Genomic DNA, 12,891 nt, shown 5'->3' on the forward strand with positions numbered 1-12,891 from the left:
TTACGGTCCATGGAGCAAGTGAACTAGAGTTCACCTGTTTCAGTGACCTCAGCATATAAATGGCAATTTGCTTAGCACAAATCCCAACCGACTTTACTTTCCCTAACGTGAGTCGTGTACTCATCATAGCTGGGAAGACTCAAGGACGCTCTTCTGAAAAAAAAAACCCGGGATTTGAACTCTGGGCTTTTTGGCTTGAAGCCTTATGCTCTACTATCCGACCTCGCCGTACCACGGTTATTACTTTAACAGATTACGTAAAGATTTAGAAACAAAACGGAACCAGTGTTTCTTCCAGGCTTCTCTCCGGGGGGTGGGGGTAGGGGGAGGAATAAAAGTCTACCCCCCCCCCCCCGAACTAAATGGAATTTATATAGAAAACAAATACTTTTACCAGTGTCCGTCTCCCTCCTGGTGGTCAGTAGGCTTTATATTAGTGTCTTTATGGTCAGTATGCTTTATATTAGTGTTTGGTGGTATATGCGCGTGTATATTTTGACCTAATTAACGACCTATACCAGGTCATTTACTCCCTCTTTGTTCGAATCCATCTCCTCCCTCCCATTATCTTTCATTTAATCCTCCTCCATCCCTCCCCTCCAACCTCCACCACCCTCCCACCCACCCCGCATAAAAAAACTCTCCGAGGCATGTTCCACCACTGAGTGACTGTCATTACAGGTCGGGTGATCTCCCCTTGCAGGGGAAAATCCCAGATCTAGGTCAACCGTCATGCCTCTGCTGGTCTCTGGGAGTTGACCGTCTTTGTCCGTCAGACCCCGGGGGATGGGGGGTGGAATCGATGGCTTTTTACTGGGTGCATGTCGGCTGTGGGGAAACGCGGTCAGATAATTAGGTCGTGAAAATCAACATGGCTTCCGAGGGTGGGTGGGGGCATCTGTAGCTTGATGGGGGGGGGGGGGGAGGATGGTGGGGGTTTTCTGTTGTTTGAAAGAAAAGAAGTTGGGGTGGGTAGGGTGGGTATCGTAATGAGAATGAGTAGGGTGGGTTTTCTGTAGTTTTATGGGACGGTGGTAGTGGTGGGGGGGGGGGGGGGGGGGGTTGATGGGTCATCTGTAGCATAGTCGGGACTTGGGTGGGGGGAGGGAGGACGGTGGGTTTTCTGTAGTATTATGGGTGGGTGGTTATGTTCGCCATATTATGACATAGAGGTGGGTAGGTTGGGTAGGTGTTGGGGGGGGGGGGCATTAGGGGCTTGTGAGTGAGGGGGTGTGATAGGTGTTTTCTTTATTTTATCCACCCCCTCCCCACCCCTGTCCACTCTCACCCTCTTAGTAAAACAACACGACTCTTTGTGTTGCGAACCGTTTGAGAATGAGCTCAAATTCCCATTGTCACGCGCCCGTTAGTTTTACAAAAACTGAATAGCTTCAAATCTCACGTCAACGGAAAGATTTACAATCAAGTAACTTATCGCATTATACAATGCCTCCCCGCCACCCCCCCCCTCCCCTCCCCAAGTCACCAAGGTATAGTTAATTGTTTTTTTATCTGTTTCTACACTCATGTGGCTATGACACGTTGAGCCAGATTTTTTCAAATCGAGTACTTGACAATTTTTGTTTTGAAACTTGAAATGTAAAGTGTTTGGATATTTTATCAAGAAGGCAAATGTTACTTTAAAAATCTTTTTTTTCAATGATAATAAGACGGAAGTGTCACGTTTAGATATCTAACCAGCGATACTTGGACAACAACGAATACTGTCATTTTTTTAAAACATTTCAACATCGTTAAGAAATGAAACATTAAAAAATAAAAATTTACATAAACAATATTTTAAAAAAAATAAAACAAAAAAAAAGATCAAGAAATGAACCCCACAACAAAAAATGACATACTCAACTAACCCATGTTAGTGGGGGAAAAGTCCCAAAACTTTAATCGTAAGGTTACATTTATTAATGAAATGTCATTAGCTGTTAAGTATTTTCTGTATGCCGTGTCTTTCAGATATGACTCTGTAAACATCAAACACATGTCATTAATCCGCATGATTGCTGCTAGAGTGTTTGTCTTTGATCTCTTTACTCCCTTTAAATACACGCTAATTCTCTTCACGGCAGCACACCTTGTACGGGCTCGTGATACGCATGTCTGCCCCTCCCTCCCTCCATCACCACCCCCCCCCCCCCCACCCCACTGCGGGCCACAGAGGTCATTCATTGACCCGTCTGTAGCAGGAAATGCTTCCGTCCGTCCGGCAGGGGCGTCAATCGAAATTGTTGTACCCTGCGCGAACTTGAGATTTTCTTCCGTAGTTGGCCTACATGTTCGTAGTACTGCAAAAGTTGCGACTCTTTGCAAAATTCACTAGAAATAGCCTTCAAAAAACAATTCACATTGATCTACCGTTTTTAGGCATCTTTTTTTTAGGCATATTCCCCCAACTTCGGAAAAAAAATAGATATAGAAAATAAAAACTTAACCCCCGGAAGTCTCCCTTCGGAAAAAAAAATTCCTTTTAAATTTATTCGTACCTAGGTCCAATCAGAGCGTAGAGAATTACAAATATACACCTAAGTAATGCGGTTTTAACCCCCCCCCCCCCCTTCCCACATGATCTGCATCCCATTTACCACACCCTTGTATTCTTTAAAGAGTATTTATAGTCATTAGAAAGACAAGTGAATGTAGACCTACATTTTCAGACCAATGTTTGTGTTTACAAGCGTGTTCATTTATAATTTATAACGTAGCGAAAAGTAATTCATCGAATGTACTAAAGGCTAAAGGAAAAAAAAAACAACTTTAAAGCAAGTTTAGAAATAGACCTATCGGCTTTAAGCAATGACAATGTGTTGTTAGATAACAGTTTTATGACGTTTTATTTGAGATCGATAGATCCTAAATCAAACATGTATGCTTGACACTAATGTCACTGTCAGAGTTTCTTCCAGGTATCTCTTCAGGGGGGCTAAGCCCCCCCCCCCCCCGAAATTTTTTTTACCACCCCCCCCCCCCGAACGAAATGAAATTTATATAATTTATATAGAAAATATATACTTTTAACAGTGTCCGCCCCCCCCCCCCCCGAAGAAAGTTTACCGCCCCCCCGAAAATTTCAAGTGCCCCCCCCCCCGGAGAAAAAAGTCTGGAAGAAACACTGGTCACTGTCGTTAACTCAGCCTTTTAAAGACGTGTAGTGGGAATTTTAAAAATTCCCCACACCAGACTGGAAGATGGCAGTAAAACTGACAATTTATCTGGCGTTTAACTCCTCACATACCAGACCGTCCCAACGACGTATTTTTTTACAACCATTTAATGGTAATCTTCAGGGGCGGCGATCGAGATACAATTTTTTTAAAGTTTGACTGTTAAGATTAAATATATGTTGTTAATAGTTTATAATATGCTTTTTATGTATAGTACTATTAAAGCTTCATCAAAATCTCTTTAAAATTGAAAAAAATCTCTTACTGAATTGAAACGAAAGCGTTTAACAATATAAATAAATAAATAATACAAATCCATATAAACACAACACCCTAACCCCCTAATACGTGTATTGTTTATTCCGGTAAAATTCCAACCTTTTATTGTGAGCTAGCTATATGTATTGTTTATGCCGACAACAATTTGCATTTAATTAAGTTTCTCAATAAAAGCAACCCATAAATTTGACACGTTAACTAAAATCATTCGTATGTTTATCTACTCTATATTGCATAATAAGTTGTATTTTTTTAAATTTTAGCATTGTAGGAAACTTACTTTTAATGTAACCGCTGCTTAATTGTAGCTATTGGCTGGTAAACACATGTTATCCCGCATCATAACTTTTTATAGATTTTAAAAAAAAAAATAATTTACCAAATTTAATTTTTTTAAAACCCAATTACGAGTTAAAAAGAGGCTGCTGAATCAACATCCGGGGAATTGACAAAACGGAAGATTATGGTTGAGGCCGTATGCTCCTCATGGAGTAAAGAGGATTAAGTCAAGTCACTGCAAGTCGATTTTGAAAAAAAAAAAGGAAAACAAAAAAGAAACCTAATATTATTTACGAAAGTTAATACATTTATTCGAAAACTTTTTTAAATTAATTTTTTAGACAACCTACAAGGAACACAATATCGTTCCCCCACGGAGAATGAGTCTGCGTGGGTTGTAATTACATTCTTTTAAATCCCCTTCGGGAATTCTTTTTTCCTTTATATTACTTCTAACACGCATGAATCCCATGCATAATGCGACTTTAATGCCCTAGTAACAGGCAGTATTTTATTTATGTATTTTTTAATGCGCCTCTTTGAGAATCTTTGGATTTAAGATTTTAAGCACGTAGGCAAAGTTCGGCACTTCAGTGAGGGAAAAAAAACATATTGGAAGATCGTTCAGTTTTTAAGCCTTGAGTAATGGCAAGTTTACATGGATATCCACCCGTAAGAAACTGTTCAGGTAAGATCAGCAATTTAAGTATAAAGTCGGAATCTAAAAGGAAAATAAATATTAGCCTCTTGAAGCCTTAAGTTTTAGGCAACACATTTTTATTTTAAAACAACAAAGAAAACCGCCCCTAAGAAAATTTTGCGTTTCCAGATTATCAATTTAGTAAAGTGCATAGTGCTGACCATACTATCCTTTCATATGCCGAGGTCTCTGAAAACAATATTAGCCTCTGGGAGCACTAAGTTCTAGACAACACATTTTTAAACAACCAAGAACAGTGTCTTTCAGGAACCCCCCCCCCCCCCCCTGAAGAAAGTCTACCCCACCCCCCGAACGAGATGGAATTTATATAGTAACATATACTTTTACGAGTGTCCGCTCCCCCCCCCCCCCCGGAAAATGTCCGTTTCCCCCCTCCCCCGAAAATATCAAGTGCACCCCCCCCCCCCCCCCCCCCGAGGAAAAAAGTCTGAAAAAAATTTACAAAGAAATCCACAGCTAAGAATATGTACCGATTCATGTAAAGAAAAAATCAGCATTAAAAAGAAAACTAGCCCTCGAAAGACCGTTCAGTTTTATTTAAGCAATAAGTTACAGACAACACTTTATAAACAACAAAGAAATCCGCCCCTGAACTCATGTTCACAATGAAGGCAACGCGGACCTGGGAAAACCTTTACACTACGACAGGGAGGGTTTCTAGTCGAGAGAGGGGGAGGGGAAGGGTTGAAGGTGAATGAAACTAATCAACAAGTGGGAGCCGGTCGGTGTCTACATCGCGTCGTCTGCTTGCTACTAGGCAGACGGTAAAATAAAAACACGGAACAAAGACGTTTTCGGCCGAAACGAGCCCCATGTTATTCCATAGGAAAAATGTTGTTGCGGATCTTTTCGAAACTATTGATTTATGTAAATCAAGCACGCATAGGGAGTTCTGTGCAAGGCTGTAGATCTACATAGATGTGATTTTTAAATCTAAAAATAGCCCGAAGTCTCAACAAAAAAATCTTTGTGTGAACAAGCACTAAAGCAGGCAGCTTAAAAATATTTTTATTCATCTTCGCTAAGACGGCTTAAGTAGGTGTTTCGTTGGATTTTCAACACAATTCACTAATCGAATATTTAATTTACATAGGTATTTAAAAAGTGCTGATGACGCAGATAAAATAATGCTATATTATTCCAGTTATCTTGAGCATAGCCTGTAGCGAAGCAATATTCTGTCTCGTTGCATTATTTATATCAGCCGACACTTGCCTTGTCGATCGCTTAGCCGGGTATATTTTTCTTGACACATCTTTTGTTGTGAGGCCGGCTTTTTAAAATTCTTTCGTCTGATCGCCTTGTCCTATTCGAACAACGGTATTGATTATAGCTGTGTACACACCATAAGTGTTTGGTGATTGCCTTTTAAACATTCAATACATGTTGTAGAGTACGACATTCCTATGGTGTGTTGTGTTGGAAAGGGACTTGCACAGCAGAGCAACAACTGACATAGAGCGAGTGATAGACTCTAGATTCCTAGATCTTGATTGTAGCCAATTTACACATTGGATATAGATTCTACTTTCTGTGACTTAGCGAAAGCTACCAAGGTCCAGAGTGTGCTTATATATATCATAGTAACCTTTACTGGATTGTAGAGAATAGACTAAAATAAAATGGATTTGAATATCAAGTAAGTAATTTTATTTATTAAAAATTTAGTACGACAATTTACTATTTACTTAAAATGTGTTAAAATAAAATAAACAAATATTAGGCCTGTATTTTGAAAGTGATAAAAGGTAATATAGGCGTACTTTTAACCTTTTCGTACATAAAACTGTACACCTTTTATAAATGTATATTGTTTATCAAAACAGTAGTTTGGTTTATAACCTTAATAGGCCTACTTTATATTATGTCTGAACTGATATATCATCATATTTAATCGAAGCTAAATTGTAGGCCAATAAGTCAAAACAGTAATTATAGGCCAATAATTACATTTTTAAGTAACTTCGTGCATTGGAACACATCTTTCAGACTGCACGAAGAGCAAATAAACAGGAACATATCTTGTCATGTTTCAGTTTCATGTCCTCTGGTGAATCTACCGCAACATTTCCTTTCGCTTTATACTTTGTAATATTGTAGAAACGACGTGGTCGGGGATAGACCACATAATATAATTACAGAACCATTTTACAGTGCATGTATATACGTCAGTTCTAGAGAGACACAGACAGTAGACCGTGGTCAGGAATTCCATTGACCGCATAACTCGATTACATAACCGTTTTACAATGCTAGTATATATGGTTAGTTCTATTCTGTAAAGCTAGATATACTAGATAAGGACCAGAAATTTCGTAGACCACATTACCGTTTTACAGTGCGTGTATGTCTGGTCAGTTCTATTGAACACACACACTGTTGACATGGGTCAGGCATTCCATTGACCACATAACTCGATTACAGAACCGTTTTACCGTGCTGGTCTATCTGATTCTGGTCATTTCTAACTCACACATAGGGGCCAGGAGCCCCACGTAACTCGATTACAGAAACCAATCTACTCACGACTTCGATTCTCGACTCGATACTGGGGTTGGACTGGCAATAAATCGTTTCCATGGTTTCCTCACCCCAGACACTAGAGAGTTATGTCTTGTTGGACGCAAAAATCGTGTGACCTCTAACGTCGGCAGTTTTTTACTGCCCAGTTTTCTTCCCTCTTTAACTATGTCCGGAGTTTGCTTTGGTTCGAACTGTGATTTGTCTTTTTGCAGTTCTTTTTGTCAGTAAATCTCAATATAAATTTTTTCTTTCATCTATATTTTTCTGTTGTCCATGTTTTTGCTTTATTAGAATTTCTTTCTTGTCCGTTTTAATTTCTGTTTAGTTGTTGTTGTTTAATTAAAGTTTAGAGTCCACGTTCAATCATAAGATTATATCACAGACTATTCTGGTTTTTTTTTTCCCGAGAACCCCAATTTTTATATATATTTTTAACCTTTTTTCCGTTGTTTTTGTTTCGCTTTGTCAAAATTTTATTTTTGTCTGAGTTAAGTCATGTTTTTTCAGAGACTGCGTACAATGAGTCCTCTTTTACTCGATAAAGTAGCTCATGGTTTATAAACTCGAACAAAGTCTCGAGTTCACTGGCAGATAAATCTCGATCCCCTTCAACATTAATAATTAAGAACGAAGAAGAAGAAGAAAACTCGATAAAGTAAATTATCCTTTCAAACTTGACGGTCCATGGGGCAAGTGAAGTAGAGTTCATACGCTTCTGTGACCCGGCATATGAAGAGATAGTGTGGTCACCACTCTCCCAACTGCATTACTTTCCCAGCGTGAGTTAGGTACTCTTCAGAGCTGGATGGACTCAGGAAAGTGCTACTTACCTGAACCCGTATTCGAACTCGAGACTATCGGGTTGGCAGTCATTTACCCGATACAATAAGTAAATTGCAAGCCTCGTATAGTTTAGTTTTTGATCCATGTTTTTCATCTGCTCATGTTTAACTGCGTGTTAGGATGGTAGAGCATACGACTGCTAAACCGAAAGTCTAGGATTCGGAACCTAAGCCCGTCCACCCAGCTCTGATGGGTACCAGATTCCTGTTAGGGAAAGGCATACTGTATTATCTCTTCATATGCCGTGGTAAGAGAAACATCTATTCATCTGCCACATTGATCCATATTTTAAGATGTCTGTGTTTTACTTTATCCGAATTAATTTTCCGAGTTATTTTTATCTGTTATATATTAAATAACCTGTAAACATCTCATATGACATTTTTTTTAGAAACCATGTTTTCCATCAATCCGTGTTTTCCTTTGTCATATGCATGTTATGTTTTGTAAATACACCAGATATGTATTAGACGTCATAGTAATATTTAATTATAAGGTGTTTGGCACCATTAAATGCAAATAGTTAGTAGTTTTATTATTTATATCAATGACTGTGCGGCAGATTCACAACCGCAGCTTAGAGGGTACATTGGAGATTACTGATGATTGCAAAATGGATTGTAAGGAAACTGTTTAGTAGAATATTGGCTTAGAAGAATATGTTAACATTATTGATTAGAGTAAAGATGTTTACATTATAATTATTTATATATTGATGGAGCGTGAAACCAATACGTTGTGTTTAGTATCGAATCAATATCCTTAAACGGCAGGCTGTTTGAGAAAGGGCGACAACTGTTAAACACACGGGACAGCCCACCAGATGTCGTTAAACTCTTTTGTTGTCCGGGTTATCGTCGCCATCGCCCGGACACAGTGACCACAATGACCTCCCCTATTCTCCTCCTCCTCCTCCCCCCCCTCCTTCCTCCCCTACCCTCCCGAGGTATTGAAGCCTTTATCCATTGTAACCCACGGTATCAGATGCGAGCTGCTCTTTGTGTTGTATTTTTACGGCAGCTGTTTGACCGAAGATGGGTCTTCACGTGCCGGACCGCGGGTCACTGCCGGACCGCGGGCCACCGTCGGGCCCACCCTCCGGACCGCGGGTCACTACCGGCCCACCCGCTGTTTAAACGGAAACGTTGATAGAACTGAATTTTCTTGACAGGGTGTTTACCTGTAAATTTCAGTTACTTTTGCCTGTATTTTACTCTACCACAGATTCAAAATTCTGTGTTATATATATACGAGCCGGCCCGCGGCATAACATACGCCGCTATTTAGTTGTTTCTAAATTTCAATAATTCATAATTTGTGAATTCGACAGTACCAACGCTGACACTGAAAATATTTCTTTAAAACACTATAAGTAGCTCGTTAAGGACCATAACCCCCCCCCCTTCCTTCCCTCCCCCCTCCTCTCCCCCCCCCCCCCCCCCCTACGTTTAAAATCGTTGGCTCTGCTTGTAAACATTTAGAGTGAACACAGCTCACTAAAACCATGTAGGGGTGGGGAGGTAGGGAGAGCGTTTGCAGCTTGTTTTCTAACGGCTCGAAGAAGAGAATTATATATATAGATATATATATATATATATATATATATATATATATATATATATATATATATATATATATATATATATATATATATTCATGAACGAGCATTCACTTTTTGTAATATTGATTCCATTGTTGATTTGCTATAGTAAATCAATAGCCTTTATTACGACGGTTTTGTATTCTGATAAATCCGCACTGACAGGCTCAACCCTAGACCTCCCCTCCCCCCCCCCCCCCCCCCCATGTTTTCCAACTACTTGTAAAACGTCATTGTCTCACCTCAAGTCAGTCCGCGGCTTTGTTCACACGACTATTGATAACAATTCATTGATACACTCAGGATTAGCCCTCGTTTTTATAGCAGGTAATGACCCGGTTAATTAAGAGGTAATTGATTCGCCTAAAGAGTTTAATCATTCATCTAATTGTATTGGTAACCAATACATTAATCAATAATTAATTTGAACCTTAAAAAAAACAGCGTGAAAACATTTTAATAAATGAGACGTAAATGTAATTGCTCATTTTGAACATCGAATTTCTGGTCTAGTTAAATTAAGAAAGAAGATCTTTAAATTATGGATTTGGAAAAGGCTATTGGTAAACCATGTATCAACATGACGTAGATTGTGGGTATAGGACGCTAGGCTTATTCTTTAGGCAAATCTGTAGTCGACATTTTGTTCTGCATTTGCTTTTATAGTGTAGGCTCTTCTATACGATTTATTTTATACTGAGGTTAGAAAATCAGGCAGTATCTACTTCCTATAGCCTTAACATCTTCAGGTGAAAACAAAGGCGACTTACTTGATCTAGAGAATATCATAACAGCACAGACTAAAACGGTCAGCAAACAATTACTGTATTCGACTGTATTACACTAAAACTAAAGCTCAGTACATATATAAAATGTAGGCCTATATATATGCCTTTCTCGACAACACCTTCCATTTTTTTAAATGAATATTTGAATATTGATTTAAAAAAAAACACTCTGCATAGTGACACCATACTAGGATCTAATACTAATACAGCTCTTGTGTAATTATGTATCCCCTCACATCACATCACACACACACATACACTCATAACACACACACTCACACCCTTTCTCGAATGGAGGTTGTGTGTACTAGGTTTCAATCCCGACTCTACATTCCTACAGTTAAAACAGTCAGCTCAAATAATAGGCTACTTCATAATATCATCCTTAGCAGTCTTAGCCTAGCATTTCTTTCCTTAATTAGTTCAACGCCCTAGGCAACATCTTCAAAACACTTTCACTGGAAAAAAAAGAAATTCCTAATGTTGTAATTTGATCTAGTATTGGCTACATAATTACGTGTGCAATTTTTTTAAACCCCTGTCGTGAATGGCGAGGAATGTGCATAATCCCCAACCCTCCCCGGCCCCTCTCCATCGTCCCTCGCGGCTGTGATCACCCCCCCCCCCCCTCCATATAGCAGACATCCCATTACGTTAGACTAATGCCCACATTTTTTTTCACTCTTTCTCAGACATCAATTGTCTGGGGGTTTCGTCAGCTATGAAAATAACTTGATGTTTTCGCATGAAAATTGCGGATGGTTTTTTTAAACGATTGTACCTCAGTGGTTCCTCATTTGAAAACAAGAGGGGTTTTGTGGAGCAGGGGGGGGGGGGGGGGGTAGGGTGGAAGGTTCTTCCTGGAGGGGGGAGGCGGTTGGTCCCCAGAGAGGATCAAAAGTCGGTTTTCACATTAAGTGATTACTGTATTACGCAACTTGAATTACAAGTGTGTCGAGTTGAATGGAAAATGGGTGTTAACAGTTTTTTTTAAAATCCTCGTGGGGATGGAGGGGAAATTTTTTGGGAACGATTGTACCATTTGTGTTGTTTTATGATAGCTGTCTGCAATGCCTATGCTTATATTGTCTCATATTTTTTAGTTAGGCACGTCTTTGTTCATGTCGTTCAGAAGCCTACCATAACAAAAAAATACCCTTTAGATACTCGCGGACTATGTGGTAGATGAAGTAGAGTTCACATGTATCTGACACGTCGGCTTAAGAAGTGATAGAGTGGACCAGCCCCCTTTAATTTTAATTTTCCTGACTTAAGTCAGGTACCCAATCGAGCTGGGTGGACTCAGGGACGTCATATCGACTCAAACCCGGGATCTGAACTCGAGACTTCGGGTTTGCAGCCGCGCACTCTAATCATGACATGCCCTATATATATTTTTTAAATTTTAAGTTATGTTTACTAACGTTGTTTAGAACTAGATTCAATAATTTGCCTAGATTCTACGTATAAGCATTCCGAGCAAAACAAAACTGCAATACAAGCAACTTGAGAACACACAAATATATATTGTAACGCTGTTCTACTAAATAAATAATGTACACAAATACTTTAACTACAACCAGCATTGTTGTATCGCTTTAGTCCTATACTTTTGAACCGTATTTATTTGAAAATTGTGTCGTTGATTTTGCCAATTTCTTAAGCTTCAAGCTTTGAAATTTAATTTGAATATGTACCGCCCATAACAGTTGCCAAACCTTAGCCCTAACTTGAATACTAGCACTTGATAAAACTACATGAACCGTAGTTTTATTGCCCAATGCTTTTAACTTGTAAGTACAATCTCTATATAGGCCTTGTAACGATACATCTCTATACAGACCTATAACGATTCATCTCTATACAGGCCTATAACGATACATCTCTATACAGGCCTATAACGATACATCTCTATACAGGCCTATAACGATACATCTCTATACAGGCCTATAACGATACATCTCTATACAGGCCTATAACGATACATCTCTATACAGGCCTATAACGATACATCTCTATAACATCTCTATACATGCCTATAACGATACATCTCTATACAGGCCTATAACGATACATCTCTATAACATCTCTATACAGCCTATAACGATACATCTCTATACAGCCTATAACGATACATCTCTATACAGCCTATAACGATACATCTCTATACTGGCCTATAACGATACATCTCTATAACATCTCTATACAGGCCTATAACGATACATCTCTATACAGGCCTATAACGATACATCTCTATACAGGCCTATAACGATACATCTCTATACAGGCCTATAACGATACATCTCTATACAGCCTATAACGATACATCTCTATAACATCTCTATACAGGCCTATAACGATAGATCTATATATATGCCTATAACGATACATCTCTATACAGGCCTATAACGATACATCTCTATACAGGCCTATAACGATACATCTCTATACAGGCCTATAACGATACATCTCTATACAGGCCTTGTAACGATACATCTCTATACAGGCCTATAACGATACATCTCTATACAGGCCTATAACGATACATCTCTATACAGGCCTATAACGATACATCTCTATACAGGCCTATAACGATACATCTCTATACAGGCCTATACTGATATATCTCTATACAGGCCTATAATGATACACCTCTATACAGGCCTATAACGATACATC

General features: G+C 39.0%; 1 protein-coding gene across 5 annotated transcripts in view; it reads left to right on the plus strand.

Moving 5' to 3' along the window:
• LOC131952485 (uncharacterized) overlaps positions 1–12,891 on the plus strand; it is a 76,223-nt gene that overhangs the window by 33,367 nt on the left and 29,965 nt on the right. The window contains exon 1 of one of the 5 annotated variants that reach the window (XM_059315171.1): positions 5,505–6,097. The exons of the other annotated variants lie outside the window; for them this stretch is intronic. The gene's annotated coding sequence lies outside the window, so the exon portion shown is untranslated. Of the gene's footprint in view, positions 1–5,504; positions 6,098–12,891 lie in introns of those variants that run through there. 5 annotated transcript variants of the gene reach the window in all.

This window comes from Physella acuta, unplaced genomic scaffold (assembly GCF_028476545.2).
Source record: "Physella acuta isolate Inbredline_101_S28 unplaced genomic scaffold, ASM2847654v3 ptg000875l, whole genome shotgun sequence".
NCBI lineage: Eukaryota > Metazoa > Mollusca > Gastropoda > Physidae > Physella > Physella acuta.